This window comes from Mobula hypostoma, chromosome 23 (genome assembly GCF_963921235.1).
Source record: "Mobula hypostoma chromosome 23, sMobHyp1.1, whole genome shotgun sequence".
NCBI classification, from domain to species: domain Eukaryota; kingdom Metazoa; phylum Chordata; class Chondrichthyes; order Myliobatiformes; family Myliobatidae; genus Mobula; species Mobula hypostoma.
The window spans coordinates 20,845,811-20,868,508 of record NC_086119.1 but is presented as its reverse complement, the minus strand read 5'-3'; the positions used below and the strand labels follow the sequence as shown (position 1 = coordinate 20,868,508).

The following is a 22,698-nucleotide window of genomic DNA, read 5'->3' as shown; positions in this document are numbered from 1 at the left end:
ACAACAGGAAGCCAAATAATTCAAACTGAATACAGAACTCACTCACTCAAAAATTAAATATAAATTATTCTACAGACGGTGTGAATTGACTTATCAAATCATGGCAAGGGGAAAGCTTTGCGCTCTCAGTAATTCCTCTTCACATGGGGCATGAACTTACTTGAGAGGAATTAATTCAATAGGGGGAGTTCTGACAGGAATCAGGGACCCCCACCAACAAAGGACATGCTCTCTTCTCTATTTTTGTCGTTGGGCAGGAGGTACAGGAGCCTTAGGTCCATTCTGCCTGAATTAGGGCAGACTGTCACTGGCAGCAGAATTCTCAACTTGAAAATAGGAGTTTACTAATTTGAAAAATATTAGAAATTTAGAAGGGAAAATTCTCCATCTGCAAGAGAGGTACAAATAGTTATATAAATGAGTAAACCTAATTATATTATTACGAAGTCAGTAATAGGTACAATAACTCCATACTGGTTGCATCATGGCCTGGTATGGAAACACCAATGCGCAGGAATGGAAAAGTTTCTACAGAAAGTGGTAAGTGCAGTCCAGTCCATCACAAGCAAAGCCCTCTCCATTACTGAGCACATTTCCGAGGAGTACACTACAAGAGCAGCTGAATTATGGTTCTACAGGAGAATGTTAATGTCATGAACCACACACACATCAAATGAAGTTCTCAGAAGAGCCCAAGCAGTTCGATCACTCATACCAACAATAAGAGAAAGACAACTCAGATTCCTAGGACACATCACGCGGAAAGATGAACTAGAAAAACTCATACTCTCTGGAAAGATTGAGGGGAGCAAACCTAGAGGAAGACCTCGGTTCATGTACATCAAAAGCATAGCCAGGTGGCTACACATCGAGGAAATGGAAGTCATCCAAAAAACGAAGGATAGATCTATATGGAAAACCATGGTCACCAAAGCCCGCATCGGATATGGTACCTAGACAGACAGACAGACAGCTACAAGGAAACAGTATCCATCATCAAGGATCCCTCACCATCCAGGCCTTGCTCTCTTCTCACTATTACCATCGGACAAAAGGTACTGGAGCCTTAGGTTCCACGCCGCCATGTTCAGAAATGGTTATTGTCCTACAAATATCAAGTTCCTGATTCAGCATGGATAACTTCACTCACCTGAACACTGAACTGATTCCACAACATATGGACTCACTTTAAAGGACTCTACAGCTCATGCTCTCAGTATTATCTATTTATTTATTTATCTAGCTAGCTATCTATTTATTTGTTTGTTAGGGTGATTATTTTTTTTAATTTACACAGATTGTCAGTCTTTGTGTAGCATTTCATTCATTCTATTGTATTTCTTTATTCTATTGTGAAAATCTGAAAGAAAATGAAACTCAGGGTAGTGTATGGTGACACATATGTACTTTGAAAATAAATTTACTTTGATACTTGAACTTTGAACATACTTAATTCAGACATTCTTGACTTCACTGACCAAAAGTATATAGTATCTCTACTGTTTTCTTTCATTATCCTTTTCCCTCCCATTCTGTTTTTTTTCTAAACATTTATTCATCAGACTTTATTGACCTCACTAATTATTTTTACAAACTTGTTCACCAGTGCATTTGAAAAATTTTTTGTTCACTTTTCCTTTATTCCAATCCTTCTGCCTTTTCCTCTATATATGACAAATCCAAGTACAACCAAGAAGTAAACAAGTGCAATTACTACAACTTAGAGCTGAATCTCTTCAGAACTGTGGAGATGCAGACTTCAGGAGAAATGAGTCTATTCTCCAACTACTCATCATTAATAACTCTACACTCAGCACCATTTCAACATTCTAGTTCCTGGGTATTATCATTTTGCAGGACCTCATGTGGGAGAACTATATCTCCTTCATTAACAAAACGTTTCGGCAGTGGTGTACTTCTTGTGGCAATCGGTAAAATTCCATCTTCCCCAGGACATACTAGTGTGACTCAACACTGCCATCATAGAGGGCATCCTCACATCAGCCATTACTGTCTGGCTTTGTGCAGCTTCCTCTCATAATGTACAAAAACAACAGCAAACGGTAAGGTCAGCTGAAAAGGTCATTGACTGCAGTCTACCATCACTGCAAGACTTGTATGTGTCCAGGAAGAAGAGTCGGGCAGTAAAAATTATTGCAGACACTACCCACCCAGCAAACTGGCTCTTCTTAAAGCTCCCTTGTGGAATGTGTACAGGGATACTAAAACAAAATCTTCATGCCAGCTTAAAAGTTTTCCCCCCAAACAGTAAATCTGATCAACAATTCTAGATAGCCACTCCCCCTCTATCTATTACCTTAGTCATTACACTGCTCTGAAAATACCTTACACCACTTTTTGCAATGATGTTTACATTGTCAATACACGACAGTATTTACAATGTGTACTTATGCACAATTTATTTCTTATCCTTACTTTAACCTCCATATTTTTATAATTCTTTATTCTTATAATTGTTGAATGTTGATTTTGTTGCATGTTACACCACTATACAACAGCAAATTCCTAATAAATGTAAATGCATACGTTGAATAAACCTAACCTCCATTTCCTCATCTTCACTATTAAATTCCTCTCCTATTCCGAACCTCAGCTATACAACAAATTCTGCACTGTGCTATATTTAGTCATTCTCCTTCATTAAAATAATCTACTAATTATTTTATAAAATAAGTATTACCGAACCTATTACTCGTAATGGTATAATCACTCAAGTCGAGTATGATGTTCTCCTAATGGTTGTCTATTGTTGTGTACTCTGGTGGCTGTAGCTATCGATCCGGGATCCACACATTCTGGATCAGTGTGGGCAAGAGTAAGTGGTGGCTGTGTTTAGTGGTTGGGTCTCATTAGTTGTTCAGTCTCTCCTTTCACAGCTGCCACTTGTTTTAAAAAGCAATCCATTGCCAACACCAAAAACCCACTCACCTTAAAAGCCAGTCACTCACAAACCACATTTTTTCACCCAATGCTACTGCTGGTTTATTTCCGCACAAAAAAAAACTACTCTTATTCTCAGAAGCAACAACAGAGGTCAGCAATATTTCAGATCTTATGTAAAACAATAACAGGCTGCAAAAGATCATCTGTGGCGAGAGAACAGAGTTAGCATTTCAGCAAAACCCATCTTTTATCAAAACAAGTCAATGTACTTCCTTTTGTCTAGTAAAGGATCCCATCTCTCATGTTGATGATCTCCAGTATTTTATTTCTATTTCAGATATCCATCACCTTTAGTGTTTTTGCTCTTCAATATAAAAATTATCCACCGTCTAGTATAGATATCCAGCTGTCTCATTTCTGGCAATGCATTCATTATGCCCAAAATATTTGATTAGCATAGTGTTTACAATTTGCAGTAAAACACAATAACCTTGGTAAACTTCATCATTTCAGGACAAAATTGTTTCGGAGTGAAGGAGGATGAGAAGTGACTCACTAGAGGTGTATTTGATGATAAAGAGGCAAACACAAGAGTGTACAATAAGTTCCCTTTTCCCAAGGTGGCGATGGTTAATTTCTTCTTGTGCACTTTGGTAGAAGAAATGAAAGGGTTGACTATTTTCTAAATGGAGAGAAAATACAAAAAACTGAGGAGCAAATGGACTCAAAAGTCCTCATACAGGATTTCCGAAAGGTTAATTTGCAGGTTGAACTTGTGGTGTGGAAGGCAAATGCATGTTAACATTTATTTCAAGAGGACTAGAATATAAAAGCAAAGATGTAATTTTCAAACTTTATAAAGCACTGATGAGGCCTCATTTGGAGTATTGTGAGCCATTTTGGGCCCCTTATCTTAGAAAGAATGTGCCGAAAATGGAGAGGGTTCAAACGAGGTTCACATTCCACGATTGAATAGCTTGTTTTACGAAGAGCATTTCATGGCCCTGCTCCTGCATTCACTAGGATTCAGAAGAACGAGGGGTGACCTCACTGAAACCTAATGAATGGTGAAAGGCCTTGATAGAGTGGATGTGGATAAGATGTTTCCTACTGTGGGAGAGTAAGACCAGAGGACACAGGCTCAGAATAGAAGGGCATCCTTTAAGAACGGAGATGAGGAGAATTTCTTTAGCCAGAGCGTAGTGAATTTTTGGAATTCTCTGCCATAGACAGCTGTGGAGCAAAGTCTTTATACATATTTAAGGGAGAGGTTGATAGATTCTTCATTGGTCAGGGCATGAAGGGATATGGGGAAAAGGCTGGAGATTGGGGCCGAGAGGAAAATTGGACCAGCCATGATGAAATGGCAGAGCAGACTTAATGGGCCAAATGACTTAATTCTGCTCCTATATCTTATGGTCATATGGTCTAATTGAAGTGGACATCATTTTAAGATGATTTGAGGAAAGTATAGAAGTTATGTCAAAGTGTTTTTACACAGGGAGTGGCAAGTATATGGAATGCAATACCAGAGGTGGTGGTAAAGATACATTAACAAGATTTAACAAGAATCTTAGAGAGGCATGATGATTGAAAGAAAAATAGAGGTCTATGTGAGAGGGAGGCATTAGATTGATCTCGGAGTAGGTTAAGAGGTTAGCACAGCACTGTGTGCCAAAGGGCCTCCATTGTGCTGTACTGTTCCATATTCTATGCTCTATGTTCAAAAATAGATCAACAAAAAACAGGAAGTGATTTAAAGAGTAATAGAAAATGAAACTTTGAGGCCACCTGCATTCTCATTCCTAGAAAATTGGCTGCCGGTTTCAAAACATGATCTATATTGTTGTGGATGTCATTCGGTGACACAAGTAACTCTTCTAAATTATTCTGCTTCACAAATGATTACCCCTGCTGTGTCCAGTAAATCACTGCTTTCACAATGTACAAACCTTCAAAACCGACCTGTTACGGCTGGACACAGGCAAAGATTGGGCAAACCATGTTGTTCATGTGCCTAACAATTGGACAGAAAAAGAGGTTCAAGTATGTGTTCAAAGTTCTATTGATAAATGTAACCTTGCCATTGTCTCTTCACAATGAGGATGCAGCGTTCAGGATGCTATTGAGAATCTTAAGGCCAGGTGTTGGGAACATTCAAAGATCCAGCGTAAGGGGTGAAAGCACTGGACCATTAACTTTCAATCCTTCCTTCCCCAACATTTTCCCAATTTGTTTCTACATTGGCTTCACCAGCTACCAAAAGGGAACCAAAACTAAAACTCCAAAACTCAAACAACAGGAATTCTGCAGATGCTGGAAATTCAAGCAACACACATCAAAGTTGCTGGTGAACACAGCAGGCCAGGCAGCATCTCTAGGAAGAGGTGCAGTCAACGTTTCAGGCCAAGACCCTTCGTCAAAACTCCAGAACTCAAGCCTAGATGTAAGTTATGGGACAGGGTAAATGTTAAAAAAAAAACACAAATCAAGTGTGTCCACAGGGTTAAGTGAGAATTCTCATGTTTTCTCCAAAGTTCAGCATTTGCCTGACCCCAACCAATTCCCACTTTGATTATTCATTGCACATTCGTCCTGGCTTTGTAGTTTCAGGGGAGGCAAAACAAACTTTCCCAGAACTGAGAACAATTACATTTTTGCCTTGATAAGCTTACCATAAATTACAATGTTATCGACATTGCTCTGGATTTCCAGCATTTGCAGAATCTCTTGTGCTTACAATGTAATTACATTTGAATTCAGATTGTTTCCAGACTGAACTCAAACAGAATGGCTAGAGGTGCTTAGCAATTAAAGCAGATGGTGATGGCAGAACTGACAGTGCCTTGGGAAAACTGGATTGAGAAGCCACTCGAGCATAAGAAAGGCAGCTATGAGGAACTGGTAGAGCTGTGCCAGAGACAAGGGTGTAGGGCACAACGTGAGCCTATAGCGGTGAGGTGTGGAAGTTTCACGGGCTGCCTGCTCTGCAGAACCTACTCTCTCCTTAACATTACAGTGGCTGCAATGATAAGAGTCATCAGGACTGTCACAGAGGCTGCTGAGCAAGCCTCCAGATGGCTATGGATCGAGAGGTGTGTCCTGTGGATCAGCCCTGCTGGGACACAAGCCGGGCCCTGATTAACCCTGGCTGGGTTGCCTAGGCGAGAGTGTCTGATGTTGGAAGACCCAGAACCCCCTATGGCCATAGGTTACATCACTGATGATGTGCCCCAGAACATCCTAGGATGTACCTCAGCAAAACAAATAGGAAGCTTGCTGTACTCCTTCCGATGACCCATCTCCTAGTCTAGCTTTTCCCTCTTCCTTTCCAATCCTAATGAAGGGTCTGTTTATTCTTCTCCAGCAATGCTGCCCGACCTGCTGAGTTCCTTCAGCATTTTGTGTCTTTTGCTCTGGATTTCCACTACAGTATCTGGGGAATCTCTTGTGTTCACAAGTAGAAAATATGGTTTGTGACACACTGAATGATAAAGGCTTGCTTAACACAAAATATGTTATTTTTATGAAAGTCATCAGGCTTTCCCAAAATGGATATAAATTTTGAAACTTCAGCTACCCCCATAAATAGATTCCATACTGCTGCTTTGATTTACACTGCCCAAGACAGACTATATCCAGGGTAAATAACAACAACCTCTTAATTCACTTAATCTGTACTTAATCTTATTTTCTGTGTCAGTATGCTGGTCAACAGTTGTTGATTTCAATGCCGAGAAGTCGTTCCACCTGGAGGTGTTTTTTTTAAAGAGTTAATTGAAAGTAAATGCCAATACATTAATTCCTAAAAAAAAACCCATAATACTCAACAAACTAGGTCCAGCAATAAATTAAAGTTAGGTACTCTTTCTCCTTTGACCTTGGGAAACCAATGTTTTCACACACTTCTGAATCTCCACTCCCCTCATCTTAATATTCTGGCTTCTGTCCCCTTCCTTTCCAATCCTGATGAAGAGTCTCCACCTGAAACGACAACTGTTTATTCCTTTCCATAGATGCTGCCCGTTCTGCTTAGTTCCTCCAGCATTTTGTGTATGTTGCTCCATTCATTGGCCTAGCCATGCGATGCTGACAAATATGGAATTCAAGGGTTTCTTTGAATGAAGGAAAGGGAATACATTTAAAAGACAGTATGCCCTCACAGAGTCAATTAAACACCATTAACACATATGTAGTATCACCCACCAAGGCAATGTGACTCTGTTTAAAAAAATGAACTCATCTGAACCTTTTCTTAGGCGAAGATCTGCCTTTTGGAATTATCTCATTAATCAGGAGCTCACCACATTGACAATCTCAGCTGCAACCCACCCCACTGCCTTCTATTTCAAGCGGAACATGTACACAGGATATTCTGCAGAATACTGGAAATCCAGCACAACACACAGAAAATCCCGGAGAAATTCAGCAAGTCAGGCTTTCCATGGGAAGCAATAAACAGTCGACGTTTTAGGTCAAGACCCCTTCATCAGGACTGCAAAGAAAGGGGAAGAAGCCAGAATAAGAAGGTGGGGAGAGGGGAAGGGTACGAGCTGGCAGGTGCTGGGAGAAATCTAACTTTCAGTAATTCTTCCCTCTTCTCTCTTTCTCCATTCCCCTTCTCACCCATTCTCTTCTCCTCACTTGCCCATCACCTCCCTTTGGTGCCTCTCCTCCTTCCCTTTCTCCCATGGTCCACTGTCTTCCCCTATTAGATTCCTTCTTTTTAGCCCTTTACCCCTTCCATCCATCATCTCTCAGCTTCTTACTACATCCTTCCTCCTGAACCCACCCACCTACCTTCCCCATCACCTGGATTCACCTATCACTCTCCAGCTTGTACTCCTTCCCTTCTCCCATTTCTGATTAAGTGTCTTGGCCTGAAACATCGACTGTTTATTCCTGTCTATGGGGAAGTTTCCCAAGATATAAACGTGACACCGTTCCCTATCACAGTAGGATGTTAGCAGAGACTCTGGCCTTCCACTATCTGTTAGCAGTAAAATTACAGAAACGTTTTTGAGAAGTGTATACAATGGCTGAAGGCATGATTGAGCCAACCTTTAAAATCAGCTGATGTTTGCAAAAGGCTTGAGGGACCAAACGACCTGCTCCTGTTCCTATGTTTCAAACATGTTGTTAAAACATTACATCAAAACAAGCAACACACACAAAATGCTGGTGGAACGCAGCAGGCCAGGCAGCACCTATAGGAAGAAGTACAGTCGCCGTTTCGGGCTGAGGCCCTTCGTCAGGTCTTGGCCCAAAACGTTGACTGTACTTCTGTACTTCTTCCTATAGATGCCGCCTGGCCTGCTGCGTTCCACCAGCACTTTGTGTGTGTTGCTTGAATTTCCAGTGTCTGCAGATTTTCTCGTGTTTACATAGAAACAACGTGTGAGAAATTGGATGAATGTCAGCGAATGTAGAACTCAATCTTACTTGTGAGGAAAAATAGACCAGGAATGCAATCTATAGTAAATTAGCAGGAAAATTGTACACAGTACCTCACATTTGTATACGTTGATATTAGAAGGGGGAAATGAAATTGTATGCAGATTGACTCACCTCTTCCACCTCCCCCCAACCCCTACAACAAAAACCATGCAACCCTGGGGGATAAAAGTGCTAAGCATTTAGTGACTGTAAATGTGATGAAGCTGACCTTCAGAAAAAAAAAGAAACTGATCCCTTTGGAAACTGAGAATTGAACACTTCCCACTAATAAGACACAATATCCGTTTGAATGCTTCCAAACAAGAGGAAGCCAATGTTGCCCAGGGATTCCGGGACTGAAACTGACCCTGATCCTCAGGACCCACTATGGAAGTTTTACCCTCAGAAGACCCACTGGCCTTCAGTTAGCTTGGCTGGTCTTCAATTCTGAAATAAGCACATGAGCAAAAATAACCCCTTGCATTTCCTTGGTTAAAGAAGGGAGAAGGCACTATCGTTATTGCACTATCCCTGCAATGGTCCTTAGAAAGTATGGACAATATAGTAAATAGAAGCAGATTTAGCCATTCGGCCCTTCCAAGTATACTCCACCATTCCACATGATTTATCTGATCTTCTGTTTTCACAACATATTCCAACTCTCTCTTGCCCTAGCCACACAGCCAGGAGAAACATTCTCCATGAATCTAGTCTGCTTAATGCTGCTAGGTTGCCACTAGAATCTTCTTCCTTCTTCTGAACTGTAGTGACCAAATAGGAGAGTGCCAGCATCCCTTGAACTAACATGATGAATTATTGAAACACTCTCTCCATGGCATGTGTATCAAGATAAAGACACCTTTATCTTAGTATTCCAAGTGTGGTCTCACCAAGGCCCTGTATGACTGTAGCAAGACATTCTTGTTCTTGGACTGAAATCCAGTTGCTATGAAAACCAACATACTATTTGCTTTCTGGTTTCCGCAGGGATTGCTCCCTACGCGACTCCATTGTCCATTTGTCCATTCCCACTGATCTCCCTCCTGGCATTTATCCTTGCAAGCAGAACTAGTACTACACCTGCCCCTATGCCTCCTCCCTCACTACCATTCAGAGCCCCAAACAGTCCTTCCAGGTGAGGCAACACTTAACCTTTGAGTGTGTTGGGGTCATATACTGTGTCTGGTGCTCTGTGTAGCCTTCTGTATATCGGTGAGGCCCGACGTAGATTGGGAGATCGCTTCACCAAGCACCTACCAGAAAAAGCAGGATCTCCCAGTGGCCACCCATTTTAATTTCACTTCCCATTCCCATTCCAACAAGTCAGTCCATGGCCTCCTCCACTGTCGTGATGAGGCCACACTTAGGTTGGAGGAACAACACCTTATATTCTGTTTGAGTAGCCTCCAACCTGATGGCATGAACATCGATTTCTCAAACCTCCAGTAATGCCCCAACCATGCACCCCGCTTCACCATTTCCCATTTCCTTTTCCTTTGTTACCTTATCTCCTTGCCTGCCTTCCTCTGGTGCTCCTCCCCCTTCTTTCTTTCATGTCCTTCTATCTCTTTCACCAATCAACTTCCCAGCTCTTTACTTAATCCCTCCCCCTTCAGGTTTCACCTATCACCTTCTGGTTCTCTCTCCCCTTCTCCCGCCTTTTAAATCTACTCCTCAGCTTTTTTTCTCCTGTCCTGCCAGAGGGTTTTGGCCCGAACTGTCGACTGTACTCTTTTCCCAGGTGCTGCCTGGCCTGCTGAATTCCCCCAGCAAATTTGTGTCCAGCATCCACAGATTTTCTCTTGTTTGCAATTAGAATACTATTTGCCTTCTTAATTGCTTTCTACACCCTGATATTTGCTTTCAAAGGACATTGGCTTCAAAGGACACTCAAGTCTCTTGGTACATTGATATTTATAACACCAAAATGATGCCCATTTAAATACCAACACACCAGCTACCAAAGTAGGTAATTTCTCTTTCCAACACACACAAAATACTGAAGGAACTCAGCAGGTCAGGCAAGCTGCAGCTATGGAAATGTACAAACAATGGATGTTCTGGCCTGAAATCTTTCTTCAGGACTGAGAAGGAAGGGGGAAGAAGTCAGAATAAAAAGGAGGAGGAAGGGGTGTGGAGGCTAGCTGGAAGGTGATAGGTGAAGCCAGGTGGATGGGAAAGGTCAAGGGCCAGAGAAGGAGGAATTTGATTGGAAAGGAGAGTGGATCATGGGAGAAAGGGAAGGAGAAGGGGGCCCAGGGGAAAGTGATAGGCAGGTGAGGAGGTAGAAGGTCAGAGTGGGGCATCTACCATGTTTTTGAACACACACGCAATCCTTGAGGTCTCTTTGCACATCCATCAAAACTCACCCCGTTTAGTTTCATCAGCTAGCTTCAAAATATTATATAAATGTTGATGTATATTTTATCCATAGTTGAGATTCAAGCCCTGCTTGCCGTCCCAAAAAGAAAACATTTATTCCTATATTTCTCAACCGATTTTCAATCCATGGCAATACAATGCAGTTTAATTTTATCTACCAATCGTTTTATACGTATCTTTATCACAGACTTCCTGAAAATCCACATATGCCACATCCACTGGTTTTCCTTTATCCATTCTACCAGTTATAATCCTCAAACACTCTGGTAGGTTTGTGAAACATGAATTTTCTTCCAAAGATGCAACATGTCTTTAATACCACAGTTATGTTCCAAGTGGCTATGTTCTCTCATCCTTTATGACAGTCTCTAGAATTTTCCCCAGTACTGATGTTTGGTTAGCTGGAACAAAGTTTTCTGATTTTCTCTCTCTCCTTCTTCAAAGGCCCTCCAATCTGCAAGAACTGTCCAAAAATCTATGCTGAATCTCTGGTTAAAGAAATTCCTCCTCATCTCCGTTCTAAAAGGACACCCCTCTATTCTGAGGCTGCCTCCTCAGGTCTTAGACTCTCCCATCAGAGGCCTTTGACCATTTGATAGGTTTCAATGAGGTCACCCCTCATTCTTCTGAATTCTAGTGAATACAGGCCCAAAGCCTTTAAACACTCTTCATATGACAAGCCATTCAATCCTGGAATTATTTTCGTGAACCTTCTTTGAACCCTCTCCAGTTTCAGCAAATCCTTTCTACGATAAGGGGCCCAAACCTGCTCACAGTACTCCAAGTGAGACCTCACCAGTGCTTTATAAAGTCTCAACATTACATCCTTGCTTTTATATTCCAGTCCACTTGAAATAAATGATAACTTTGCATTTACCTTCCTCACCACAGACTCAACCTGCAAATTAACCTTTAGGGAATCTTGCATAAGGATTCTCAAGATGCTTTGTGCCTCAGTTTTTTATATTTTCTTTCCATTTAGAAAATAGTCAACCCTTTCATTTCTTCTACCAAAGTGCATAACCATACACTTGCTGACACTATATTCCATCTGCCATTTCTTTGCCCATTCTCCTAATCTATCTAAGTCCTTCTGTAGCTCTCTACTTTCTCAAAACTACCTGCCCCTCTATATATCTTCATATTGTCTGCAAACTTTGCAGCAAAGCCATCAATTCCATCATACAAGTCATTGAAATATAATGTAAAATGGTCCTGACACATCCCACTGTGGAACACCACTAGTCACCGGCAGCCAACTGGAAAAGGCGCCCTTTATTCCTATTCTTTGCCTCAGGCCAATCAGTCACTGCTTTAACTGTGATAGAATATTTCCTGTAATACCATGGGCTCGTAGCTTGTTAAGCAGCCACATGTGTGGCACCTTGTCTAAGGCCTTCTGAAAATCCAAGTACACAACATCAACTAATTCTTATTTGTCTATCATGTTTGTTATTTCTTCCAAGAATTCCAACAGATTTTTCAGGTAAGATTTTCCTTTGAGGAAACCATGATAACTATGGCCTACTTTATCATGTGCCTCCATGTACCCTGAGATCTCATCCTTAATAATCGACAAACATCTTCCCAACCACTGAGGTCAGACAAATTGGCCTATAGCTTCCTTTCTTCTGCCTCTCTCCCTTCATGAAGAGTGGAACGACATTTGCAATTTTCCATTCTTCTAGAACCACTCCAGAATCTAGTGATTTTTGAAAGATTATTACTAAAGTCTCCACAATCTCTTCAGTCACCTCTTTCAGAACACGGGGGTGTAGTCCATCTGGTCCAGGTGGCTTCCAATCCACTAATATTGATTGGTACAATGGTTGGCATGGATATGGCAGATCAAAGGGCCTGATTGGTACAATGGTTGGCATGGACATCTCAGGCCAATGGGCCTGGTCTGTGCTATGTGACTCTACGATTTTAGGTTTCTCTGGAGTCTTAGTTCAGAAAGGGGAAAGAACAATATAGAAAGAAGGTTGGCAAGTTAACCTAATAGGAAGATCACTAGGCCAAAGCTATTATTTTAGCTGTGGCTTGCTTCACCAGTTACATAAATAGAGATTAAAGGTTAACTTTATTTGTCAAATCTACACCAAAACATACAGTGAAATGCGTCATTTGCGTCAATGACCAACTCAGACTGAGGATATCCAGGGGAGAGCCCGCAAGTGCCACCATACTTCCTATCCCAACATAGCATGGCCGCAACTTACTAACCCTAACCCAAACGTCTTTGGCACGTGGGAGGAAACCTGAGCACCCAGAGGAAACCCACACGATCATAGGGAAAATGTACAAACTACTTACAGACAGCAGCAAGAATTGAACCTGTGTCACTAGTACCGTAAAGCAGTGTGTTAACAGCTATGCCACCATGCCTAAGTCTAACTGTATAATTGTGATTATAAATCAAACACAATGCATGTTTTCAAAAATGATATCATTGTGCTTTAAAAATAAGCCAATTCTTAGTAAATTTGTCTGTGATTTTAGTTTTTAAAAAGGCATCCGTTAGTTTTGCGAGACCATGGATCTGCACCTGGAAAGTCTTCACTCTCCAGGGCGCAGGCCTGGGCAAGGTTGTATGGAAGACCAGCAGTTGTTCATGCTGCAAGTCTCCCCTCTCCACGACACAGATGTTGTCCAACGGAAGGGCATTAGGACCCATACAGCTTGGCACCAGTGTCATCACAGAGTATGTAAGTGCCTTGCTCAAAGACACAACATGCTGCTTCAGCTGGAGCTCGAACTCACGACCTTCAGATCGCTAGTCGAATGCCTTAACCACTTAGCCACGTGCCCACACTTTTAAAAAATGAGTTACTTAAAAGGCTTTGTTCCTGGGAATTGGAAGTGAGATGTTGAAAACATGAAACTGCCCCTCAGACTTCCCAGTAAAATGAAAATAGATTTTTGTGAATAATGTCAAATACAGTGCTTAAGTGAGTTACAAGGCCACCTGAAACCTCGAATGAAATTAATGTCTTGTTATCATTGGTGGTGATGCATTATTCTCCACATAATTCAATGTTTGTCTATGTTGCATCCAACGTTTTGAATCTCCTTTTGATTTATGGTTAACACCATGGCTTCAGTCACTTTATGTTGGTCCTTGCAAATTCAAATCAAAGCCATCAATCTATCAAAGTATAAAACTCCATCTCAAGGGATAGATGTTCACTGTGGCTTGATTATGCTACCTCCAGTTCTATCTGACATGAGTGATGTTCAGTACTCTGTTAACTCCCTTGCTGCCTTGGGTTTTGGTTCATTCTCCCCAATCTCTCTCATGTACATATAAACTTCATAGGCAGTTTTTAATTTGCTTCGGTCTCCTCCCCCTCCCTAGATGTAGGATCAAGTGACTTTCATAATCTGTTGCCATCATTACCAGAGGCAATGTTGGAGTCTGCCATCTTCTGTCACTTGGTTGGATGCCTGAGAGTTCATCTGTTGTGAGTCACTCTACACTCGTCAGTGCAATGCCAGCTCCCAGGCCAGACAGGAGCACATGATTCTACTGCAGCAACAGATGTTGTTCTGAACACTTCTACTCCAGAACCCCAAGCACGGCTTAGACATCTTATGCAGGTGCCCACTCAGAAAATTTACATTCTGTATTGATTATGGATGAAGGAGAAGTTCTGATGTAAAACCTGTATATGGCACTGCATACAAGTGGGGAAGTGCATACTTCACAGATCCCCCATAACCTCTTCCCTTCTCCTTACCTGCCCATCATCTCCATCCAATACCCCTCCTTCTTCCCTTTCTCCCGTGGTCCATTCTCCTTGCCTATCAGATTCACTCTTCTTCAGCCCCTTACCTTTCCCACCAATCACCTCCCAGCTTCTCACTTCATTCTCCCCACCCCATCACCTGGCTTCACCTATCACCTCCCAGCTTATACATCTTCCCCTCCCCCTCACCTTCTTATTGACTTCTTCCCCTGTCCTTTCCAGTCCTGATGAAGGGTCTTGGCCTGAAACAGCAACTGTTTATTCCCCTCCATAGCTGCTGCCTGACCTGTTGATTTCCCCCAGCATTTTCTGTGTTGCTCTATATTTCACTGTTGTAAGGTTTAGTGTGCTTTTGGCCTGATATTGTGCAGATGGGAGGCTGAAGTTCCTGCCTAGTTCTGACACATTCTTGCTGTCCATATTTCTGTGGCACGCTTTCCATCCGTGCTGGGTTGAGCGTCGAACTAGCAACTTGACCTCGTAAAAAAGGAATTGCCTGCTACAGAAACATCAACAGCAAAAAGTTGATGGCCTATGCTCCCTCATGAGTTTAAAGGCAATTTCTCTTTCTTCCTCCTAGGACTTGTAACAGATATCAACCTCCAAGTTCTGTTTCCTCAGTTCTTCATTCTTACTGATTACAGGATCCAAAACCAGCTCCTTTTAATATCGTTCTTCCTTCAGATAAGGGAGTCGGATCCTGAGGTTCATGCTGTTGAAATCTGTTTGCCCATTGCCAGCAGAAAACTCGAGCCAATGAGTAGATCAGCCACATGGAAGCAGATGGGAGAAGGTAAGGTCCTGAGGGAACTGGAGCCGAGGTGGTTGATCTCAGCTGATGCGTACAACTGTTTCACCAACCATGGCCCAGGGAAACCATGGGCCTGTGTCTAATCCAGTGATCCTGAGCACTACACACTAAGACTGACAAACAACCAATGTGCAAAAGAAAACAAATTGTTCAAATACAAAATAAAACAAACAAGTAAATAATACTGAGAACATGAGCTGCAGAGGGCTTGAAAGTGAGTGTGGAATCAGTTCAGTGATGACGAGAGTGAAGATATCCATGCTGGTTCAGGGGTTCAATGGTGGTAGGGTGATAACTGTTCTTGAACCGGGTGATGTGAAATCTAAGGTTCCAGTACCTCCTTCCTCACGGTCTGTATGGCGGGGGTCCTTGATAATGATGATAAGAGATTGGTTTAATTTGATGATGAGAAGCCTTAGAAGCCTGTAAATTGTTGGTGGACATGCAGTGTTGTATTAAAGCAGTTAATTTGTGTCTGGAACAATATGACTCATTCCATTTCCAAGGAGGGATGTTTTCTTACATTTGCCCTATAGGTACTTTTAAAATTATTTCAGTGAACTTTATTTCAGCAAAGGACAATTCAGCTTTTACATTCTAAGGAAAAGAAGCCAATGCTGGGTTTATTCCAGGATCACGTTAGAAAGCAACTATGCTATTAACAGTGGGGAGGACAAGGGAGATCCCACTGTTCCCCACACAAATTTCAATGTTTTTATTTTTTAAAATTTACTGTAATACAGCACAAATTACACCCTTCTGGCCCTTTAAGCAATGCCGCCCTGCAGCCCCCAATTTAAGTCTAGCCTAATCACAGGTCAATTCACAAATGACTAATTAACCTACCAACCGGTACATTTTTGAACTGTGGGACGAAACCAGAGCACTCGGAAGAAACCCACTCAATCACAGGGGGAACACACATAGTCATACTTCATTGATCCCGGGGGAAATTGGTTTTTGTTACAGTTGCACCATGAATAATAAATAGTAATAGAACTATAAATAGTTAAATCGTACTATGTAAATTATGCCAGTAAATTATGAAATAAGTCCAGGACCAGCCTATTGGCTCAGGGCATCTGACCCTCCAAGGGAGGAGTTGTAAAGTTTGATGGCCACAGGCAGGAATGACTTCCTATGACGCTCTGTGCTGCATCTTGGAGGAATGAGTCTCTGGCTGAATGTACTCCTGTGCCCACCCAGTACATTATGTAGTGGATGGGAGACATTGACCAAGATGGCATGCAACTTGGACAGCATCCTCTTTTCAGACACCACCGTGAGAGAGTCCAATTCCAGACAAACCCATTCCAGACCAGCAGCGGGAATTAAACCCGGGTCAGTAGAAATGTAAAGCGTTGTGCTAACCACTATGCTACAGTGCCACTGAATGAACTAAAATAAGTAATTGTTTAAACTATTACCACATGTTTTTGAATGTACCTGTAAGATACCTTAAAACTTCTATTAAGACTATTTTAAATGGGTGAAATATGTAGCCGGTACCTTGGGGGGACTTTGTGGTGAGAGTGTGGAACGAGCTTTCGGAGGACGTGGTGGATGAGGGTTCAATTGCAATATTTAATAATAATTTGGATAAGTATATGAATGGGAGGGATATGGAGGGCTATAGTCCAGGTGTGGATCAATGGGACTAGGCAGGATAACTGTTCAGCATTAACTAGATGGGCTGAAAGGCCTGTTTCTGTGTTGTATTGCTCTATGACTATCTTTTTAAATAACCATGTTTTTATTAATAAAATATGACAACTTATAGAATCTTAAGAGTTCTGTTCTGGCTGTTATATGTCTATTTTTTTTGCTTTAATATCGAAGTTTACTTCCAGTGCCCACCTTCCTGATGAAATCTCAACCACCCGTGAACACTGTGAGGTGGGCAAGGGATTTGGCACCACCATCGACCCAAACCTAACCTGTGACTCCTGCCTGTGACAGGGTCAGTCAGCTGTTCCCAGGGGGGCTGGGGTCAGAGAGTGCAAACGGGTGAGCCGATGATCTGGCGTGAACCTCCCATCCACCTGATCTTTCTCCATTGAATGCCCTGAGCACAAGCCCAGTATCTTCGTCCAAATGGTGGAAAATCTAAGCTGGGGTCACTGGGTATTGCTGTAGTCCTTGACTGCTCTGGACTAAACCTGACAAAATGCACTCTTTGTCTTATGTCATGCAGTCGCATATGAAACACAGTGGATACTGGTTAATTGGGACACATTGGGACTGGTACATTTTGGCCCAATTAAGTGGCTGTCCCAATTAGCCAAAGTTGCATGGAAATAGTTAAAATGGTATAAAAAAAAGACAAATTGAGTAACAAATTATGTATTTAAATGAAATACAGAACAAATTAGAACGCAACCAATATTACTGGCCTGTCATGTCCAATGATGACAGGGAACCTGTGTAGGGGAGTTTTTAAAGTCGAAAGTCACTGCAATGGAGCAGTTCCATTCTCTCGACCTCGAAAGTCGGAGTCCAGTGGGATGAGTAGATGTCACAACTAGGTCTTCCCTGATTGCAATGGATGACCACGACTTCTGTGCCTTGTCATGACCTTCTCTCTCCAGGGAGCATTGTAGAACCGCCTTCCTGGACTCTCATAGATCTCATCCGCCCAGTCCGCTGGAGCGGATTTTGCATTCGATTACAGGCATGTCCGTATCTCACCGGGGTACGAGATCCGCCAGGTACCCTCACCTGGTTTGGACCACCTGCCGAATGTTGTACCGAGATGTGGACTCTGCCATGCAAACTGCTACTTGGAGCTACAATACAGAGCTGAATGTTTGGTGGGGACCAAAGCTAACATTCAAGATGATTGTCAATACCTTCATAGTTCCTAACTTGTTGAAGTAGTGAAATGTTTCATTTTCATTCCCGGCCATTTGTGGCATCTCCAAGCCTGAATGCTTGAAACTGCCTTGAACAAAACACTTCTGATTGTCTTACTGCTTATTTCTCGTCGACTATCAGAGCCAAAAATCAATCCTTTTTGAACACAAAGACATGCCGCTGTTACTATTTAAAATTGATTCAATCTAAGCATAGTGTAGTGTCCAACGCCCCCAAAAATGCGCTCGACTGACGTTAATTAGAAACTGTTCAGCAACAGTCTCTTGTCCCAAAATAAGCGGCATAGTGTCCCAAATAAACAAAGGGAATCCCAGCTATTTTCTCGATTTCTTTTTGGTTGTTAAGAGTTGTCCCATATAAACAGCTGCCCCAATTAACCAATGCCCAGTTAATGGGGCCAGTTAGTTAACCAATGGCCCAATTTTCTGGAATCCACTGTATTGTATTCTCATTTATCTCACCCGTCCCCAAATTACAATTCATTCTAATCTTTTTGCAGAATTGCAAACCAGGTTACACAAACGCCCACACTTTATTAGCCACATTTGATACAGTCCAAGCCAGTTCTTCATCGTGTACACCCATGTAAACAGTAATGTAAGACATAAAGCAGTAAGCATGACAATATGAAGATAATTGGTGAGGTTAACAGAATCCAAGACACGGTGAAAGGACGGCTGGTGTCAGTGGAACAGTGGGTTCAAAATATAATTTCAGCTCCAAATCCAGACTGGGGGAATAATTTCCTCTGGCAGTTGTATGATGCAGAATAAAGGGAAATCTATCAATATTCTTCAAATTATGGAGTTACTGGCTATTAGCCCTGAATCTATTCTAACATATTCAAGAATAGTAGATGCTTACATTAGTTTGAAATAGGAATCAGTTCACCATTCTGGCAGTGCCACCTCTCAGTTTAATAAGTACCTTTGACATTAGGCAGAAGGATCTCCGAGACAGCCCCTCATCCTCTAACCCAATCTCATTTTACTAGTAAGATTCTTTCCCAGAGGTATTATTACAGTGATGTAAAGGCAGGATAATGGCAGCTGATACAGTATTTTGAAAAAACAACTGTCCCTTGTCATATACATATGGCACATCTGGACATCAGAAAGATATCTTTGGCATTCTGTGGTACTGGCTGACGCAATCCCAGTATGGGTGTCTTCCTCCATAGTTTAAAAGCTGATATTGTATTGCTTAAAATCAGCCATCATTCCACAGCATAAAAATAAATAAATGTTAGCTTTTTCACATATTCCAAGCTTATAGCTCATGATTGTGTCTACCCTCCATGAAATATAGATGTATGAAATGTAAATTAGGTTAGCATTCTTTGGCTGTGCCTTTCGAGCGATTATTCCTCATCTTTTGAATATATTATCAGTCTTCACCATATTTACATACCGAATATCTTTGCTGTACACAAACATACTCATAAGGTCGGGCACACAGTCCGACGTACAGAATTTAAATTTTAAAATCTTAAGAAAATCATTTCATTTGTGGTAAATTTTTGCACAGTTCTAGAATAACCAGTATTAAAATGTACATTATTAGTACACCACTTTCACATTCAGATTTATTCATCACATGTACATTGAAGCATACAGTGAAATGCATCATTTGCATTAACAGCCAATGCACTCAAGGATGCTCTGAGGGAAGCCCGCAAGTATCATCATACATTCTGATGCCAACATAACACGACCACCATGTTTGGCAAAACACCACAGAAATCGACAAGTGACAAAGCCAACAGCAGTAAAACAAGCCCCATTCCTCCCTCCCACCCAACGCACATATACAGTCCACTAACCCAACGATAGGCTGGCTTCAACCTCTAGCCTCCAGTGAACTCGAGGATTCGCAAACATTGGCCTTTTAACTTCGATTTGTAGAGATTCGCAAATGGAAACAGTGTGCATCAATGAATAATCAAATCCAATTAACCAAATGCCAATGACTTATGATCAATGTTTCCTAAGCAGCTTTATTGTATTGAAAAAATCTGCTAAATTTTCTGGGTTGCCATCAATAATAATATCCTTCCATATTTAGAACACCTTGAACATAATTGCTTCAGAAGAGCACTACCAAAACGGAAATTGGAGATGATGTGTGCACTAAACAACAAAAAATCAGCATGCAATCGACATGGTTAAGCAATCTCACAAACCATGGGCTGGGTTGTAGCTCTGCAGTCCCAGCACGTCCAGTCAAAGCGGATTGTTGTTAATTAAACAGCGAAAGTAAGGAGAGGGCTGCAATATTTCCATTCTCAGATCCAATCATGTGAGTGCTGTTGACAAAGATGGGCCATTCACTATCATGCTCAGGTGGAAGTGTATGTGGCTTATCTGGGCTTCTTCTGAGATCCTTATTATCATAGCATCCAGTCTCAATCCAGCTCAATTCATTTCACATGATATCAAGAAATGAAACCATAAGACCATAAAATATAGGAACAGAATTGGGCCATTTGGCCCATCGAGCCTGCTCCACCATTTCATCATGGCTGATCCAATTTTCCCCTCAGATCTAATCTCCAGCCTTCTCCCCATATCCCTTCATGACCTGTCCAATCAAGAACCTATCAACCTCTGCCTTAAATATACATAAAAACTTGGCCTCCACAGCTGCCTATGGCAAAGAATTCCACAGATTCACTGATCTCTGGCTAAAGAAATTCCTCCTCACTTCCATTCTAAAAGGACACCCCTCTGTTCTGAGGCTGTGTCCTCTGGCCTTAGACTCTCCCATTATAGGAAACATCCTCTCCACATCCACTCTATTAAGGCCTATCACCATTCGATGGGTTTCAATTCGGTCATCCCTCATTCTTCTGAATTCTAGTGAATAGAGGCCCAGAACCATCAAACACTCTTCATATGACAAGCCATTCAATCCTGGAATCATTTCTGAAATCCCTTTTGAACCCTCTCCTGTTTCAGCACATAAGGGGCCCAAAACTGCTCACGATACTCCAAGTGAGGCCTCATCAGTGCTTTATAAAGTCTCAACATTACATCCTTGCTTTAATATTCTAGTCCTCTTGAAGTGCTAACATTGCATTTGCCTTTCTCACCACAGACTCAACCTGCAAATTAACCTTTAGGGAATCCTGCGCAAGGACTCCCAAGTACCTTTGTGCCTCAGTTTTTTTATATATTCTCTCCATTTAGAAAATAGTCAACGCTTTCATTTCTTCTACCAAACTACATGACCATACAATTCCTGATACTATATTCCATTTACCATTTCTTTGCCCTTTCTCCTAATCTGTCTATATCCTTCTGTAGCCTCTCTACTTGCACAAAACTACCTGCCTCTCGACCTATGCTCCTATCGTTTGCAAACATTGCAACAAAGCCATCAATTCCTTCATCCAAATCATGGACATATAAAGTATAAAGAATTGGTCCCAATACAGACCCCTGTGGAACACCACTGGTCATCAACAACCAAGCAGAAATAGCTCATTTTATTCCCCTCTTTGCCTCTTGCCAATCAGCCACTGCCTTATCCATTCTAGGATCTTTCCTGTGATACCAGGGTTTGTAGCTTGCTAAGCAGTCTTACGTGTGGCACCTTGTCAAAGGCCTTCCAAAAATCCAAGTACGCAATATCAACCAATTCCTCTTTGTCTATCCTTCCTTCAACTTCTTCAAAGAATTCCAACGGATTTGTCAGGTAAGATTTTCACTTGAGGAAACCATGTTGACTACGGCCTCCTTTATCATGTGCCTCATAGTACCCTAAGACCTCATCATTAATAATTGACTCCAACATTTTCCCAATCACTGAGGTCAGACAAACTGGCCTATAGTTTCCTTTTTTCTGCCTCTCTCCCTACTTGAAGAGTGGAATGGCATTTGCAATTTTCCAGCCTTCCAGAACAATTCCAGAATCTAGTAATTCTTGAAAGATCATTAATAATGCCTCCACAATCTCTTCTGCCACCTCTTTCAGAATCCTGGGGTGTAAACCATTTGGTCTAGGTGACCTATCTACCCTCAGACCTTTCAGTTTCCCAAAAACCTTCTGCTAGTCATGGTAACTTCGCACACTTCATGACTCCCGATGCCTGGAACTTCCACCATACCACTGGTGTCTTCCACCGTGAAGACTGATGCAAAATACATATTCAGTTCATCCACCATTATCAGCAGTCCGATATCCACTCTCACCTCTCTTTTACACTTTATGTTGTTACGTACCCCGTAACTGGGTTGCCAAACCAGCAGAAATGGATCACTCAGTTGGAGTCTGGAGTACTAGAACTAAGAAAGTTTTATTAAAGAAACAAGCAACACAGTAATTGAAAGGATAATAAATGCAACAGTTCAACAATGATAACCACACATGTGCACAGAATCAAGATAACAGCATCAATCAAGCTCTAGCGTTGTCTAGGGGTAAATGATCAAATTTCAAAGTGACTCAAAGTTCAGTTCGCAGTAATCGTTGCCATGGCGATGGGCAACGTGGGGGAAGAGAGAGATAGAACAGGAACAACTGATCATTCAGAACGGCTTC

General features: G+C 41.7%; 1 protein-coding gene across 2 annotated transcripts in view; it reads right to left on the bottom strand.

Annotated features, from left to right (window-relative positions):
* The window catches only part of ankrd13b (ankyrin repeat domain 13B), a 475,933-nt gene that overhangs the window by 230,946 nt on the left and 222,289 nt on the right, over positions 1 to 22,698 (bottom strand). The gene's annotated exons all lie outside the window — the stretch shown is intronic.